We start from the raw sequence: 4,019 nt of genomic DNA, 5'->3' as shown, positions 1-4,019 counted from the left end.
TGTGTGTGTGTGTGTGTGTGTGTGTGTGTGTGTGTGTGTGTGTGTGTAGTGGGAGAAGGAGGGTTTATATCTGAGAGAGTGGAGGGATGGTATCCTATATTCTAGGAGAAAGTGAGAATATGGTGGGATTAGAGGGAAACATGTGTGCCTTAATTGAGGTAACAGAGAAAGGACCCAGAAATTCTGTTGTTCTGTCTTCTGTGTGTGTTTCTGTCCTTTTCCTAGTCCTGATTGCTAGACTCACTGTTTTTTTGTTAAAACTTTTATTTTTAATTTACAGAATAAAACAAACAGTTCCATAACATAGTATAATAAAAAAGATGATTGCACATGAAACTGCAAATCTGCTATGCACAACTTGCTATTCCTTTCAAATACACAACAAAATTATCATGTAAATTTCTTTTTTTCTTTCCTCCCCCCCATGGCTACTGTTAGACACCAATCAATATATATATATGTATGTATATACATACATATATATTTTATATATATTATTCTATACATCTATTTAGTCTTTCTTCATGCAGATAGCATCTTTCTTCATCTGTCCTTTATAGTTAATTTGGGTATTTATAATAGTCAAAATAACTTATTCACTCAAAGTCGTTCTTAAAACAATATTGCTGTTACTGTATACAATGTTCTTTTGATTCTGCTCATTTTGCTCTTCATTATTTCATGCAAGTCTTTCCATGTTTTTTTTTTAAATCATTGAGCTCACTGTTGATCAGAATCTCAATATTTGAGTAAAGATCTGGATACTGTAGGAGGATTCCCCTGGAGAGCTTGGATTTTTGCCCCAGGACTCATGGTAGAACCAGCCCCCTTCCAATGCATATCACATACACTTCATTGGTGTTTGTTGAATTGAGCTGTATTTTCAGGAGTGGGGATGCGAGGCTATGGGTCCTTGGCTGGCCTCAGGGAGGTGAGCTTGGTTTGCTTCAGGAAATTCTGATGGCTATAAAGGGAGTTCCAAGAAAGGGGTGAAGGAAGAGAATACCTGATAGCCATAAGTGGCAGAGGCCAGGACTGGCTCCACCCCATCACTGCTACAATCTTGTCACCCCAGACAACCCTGGTCTCATGGCTGGGAGCCTCTAACCTAGACCCATTTCCACGTCAGCCGTTGACAGTCTGGGTCACCCTAACTAAAGCAGGCTGAGGGCATTCCTGGGAGACCAGATCATCAGTTGGGTACTGCTGCTGCTGCCTTCTCTCATTCCAGAAAACTTACCCAGCCTTTCTCAATACCTCCAGGAACATTCTCAGCTCCTCTCTGGTGGAACACCTCTGTGAGCACAATCTTGCTCTAGCTCAGCCCTGTGGGCTGGCATGGGGTGCTGAGGTAGACTCATGCCAATGCCTCTAGACTGACAGGCATCAGCCCTGAGGATTAACAGTGGGTGCTAATGGCCCCCCTTAATTCCCTTGGCCAGAGGAGTTGATAGCCACTCCTCCAAGTTTCAAAAGTCCTCCTGTCTGCTTATGTAATGTTTCATCTAGACTGGTCATGGCTTCCACATCGATAGCTGGCTTCCATTTCTCTCTTCCCCAGCTCTATCAACTCTCTCTCTGCCACTGTGTTGCCTTCATATGGTAGGCACTTAATAGTTAAATTAGAGCCCATACTACCTATACGGCTAGACCCAGCCATGAGGGAGTCTCGAGTGTGGGGAAAGCCTGATTTTTTTGTATGAATCCCAAAGAGCAGGACCGAAAGAGGAATTTTACAACTAAATTCAGATAAGCCAAAGGTGGGAACAATCATCACCTCTGGCTAAAGAGGAGGAAAGGCCCAGAGGAAAGTTACTGGGTATGGACAGGCTTCTGAAGTGGCCTGGATATTGAACAAAGAGACTTGGAAATTCAGCTTGGGGTAGTTCTGGGCTGGTACCATTAACAGGACTGGTGGGATCTTAGTTCTCTCCCAGAATAATTAAAGTGAGAGAAAGAGTCCTGGGTTCAGTATCAATCAGGACAGCCAAGGTCTAGTCTTCACCCTGCCTGGATATCTAATCTTGGGTCTGTCATTTCCCTTCTCTCTATGGGCCTCAGTTTTCTCATCTATATAGTGAGGTGGCTTAGACTAGATGATCTATAAGGACCTTTCTCCTTCTAAATCCTTTGATTGATCCTAAATTAACAATTCTCCCTCCTTAATGAAGATCATAACTGGGTGGCCTGTGAATAGAACAGAATCACTACGGTGTTGAAAAGCATCTTAGAGGTCCTCTCTTCTAGAGGAAACTGAGGCCAAGGGAATTGAAGAATAAAGTCCCATAGCTAGTGAGTGGTTGAATTGCAATCATGAACCCAAAGCCTATTATTCCAAATTCAGAATTATTTCCACTGCACCACAAGGCTTACTTGATATTTTATGATGACTTCTGACCCCAAATGGGCCCAGTGGGGATGGATATCCTCTAAAAATCTTCTTTATGATTGTTTTATGATACCAAAGCACTTTAAACATGCATAACATAATCACAGAATCTCAGAGTTGGAAGAGATCATAGTGACAGCTAGGTGTGGCAGAAGCTAGAGCCCAGAACTTGGAATCAGGAAGATGAGCTCAGATGCTTATTAGTTCTGTGTAACTCAGAAGAAGTCATTCAACCTCTAAATTTTCTCATCTGTAAAATGGGGATAATAATAGCACCTACCTCCAGGATTGTTGTGAGGATCAAGTGAGATAATATTTATAAAGCATTGTATAAATGCTAGCTATTATTATTATAATCAATAATCACCTCTACAAGATACCTGATGAGTGGTCATCTAGTTTTTCCTTGAAGACCTTGAATGATGGGGAACTCACTATTTCCAGAGGCGTCCTGTTCTATTTTTCAATAGCTTTTTAAGTATAGGAAGTTGTTTTTTTTTTTTTTATGTTGAGCCAAAATTTGCCCCTCTGCAGCCTCCATCTGCTGCTCCCAGTTCTGTACTCTGAGGCCAAGCAGAACAGACTAATCCCTTTCCCACATAACAGCCTTTTAAATACTTGTAGACAGCTATCAAGCTGATTCTCTCTGTACAAAATGCCCTATGAGAGTTAGGAGAGAAGTGTTCCCTCCCAATCCTCGCTCAGTCCAAACAAACATTTTTATATAACTCCTCCATAGCCCAGTATGCCCCTGGATGATTTAGAGCCAGAAGTACCTTAGAAACTCCTAGACCATTCTGCTCATTATACAGATGAGAAACCTAAGACTTAAAGGTGAAGGACCTGCCCAAGGTCACTCATTAGTTAGAGGCAGGACTGGAATCCGGGTCTTCCAACTCCAAATTTGGTGGTCCTGGTCTTCCATAGCTGACTTGAACTCTACGCTTTCTGGGGCTTCCAACTATTTTCCTCCAACTCCCAGCCCTCTCTAGAATCTAAATTGCATACAATTGCCACTTAAATAATTGCTGAATTAAATTGAGTTGGTGTGGGTCCTGTCATTACCAGTTTGTCGGGCCTCACTGATCGCTTCTCTATATCAGCCTGGCCCAGAGAAAAGTCCATTTTCACTAAGAGACTCGTAAAAGGGCTTGAAGAATTGAAACCAATAAGAAGGTTGGGTCTGGATGGAAGATTAGTCATAGGCAGCTAGATGCCAAGCTGGAAGACGCGTCAGAGGTCAGCTGGTCCCAACCAGCCTTGCCTTCCAGAGGGAGATTCTCACCTGTGGTGCATGGACGCTAGCTAACTTCCCCAAGGTCACATAAATAGTAATTATCAGAGGTGGGGTTTGATAACAGATGCTCAGAATTGAGCACTGTGCCACATCTCTAGAATGACAGAGCCAGTGGCTATCTTAGGGGCTGGGAGCCCAGTTCTTTTCTCCTTGAGTTCAGATGTCAGAGGTTACTTCTGAGGGCTCTTTCAGCTCTGAGATTCTGTGAGCCACACTTGGTAACCTTTAAACAGTTGTAAAGAGCAGAAAGGCCTGAAGGCTAGATTAGAGTAAACGTCTTGATTTTCTGAATACTATAGGCCAGTGACTTTAATTCCTGGTAAATTCTAAAAT

Source organism: Vombatus ursinus, unplaced genomic scaffold (genome assembly GCF_900497805.2).
Source record: "Vombatus ursinus unplaced genomic scaffold, bare-nosed wombat genome assembly UNPS02012156.1, whole genome shotgun sequence".
NCBI classification, from domain to species: Eukaryota; Metazoa; Chordata; class Mammalia; order Diprotodontia; family Vombatidae; genus Vombatus; species Vombatus ursinus.
The sequence above is the reverse complement of the archived record's forward strand: the minus strand, read 5'-3'. Positions refer to the sequence as shown.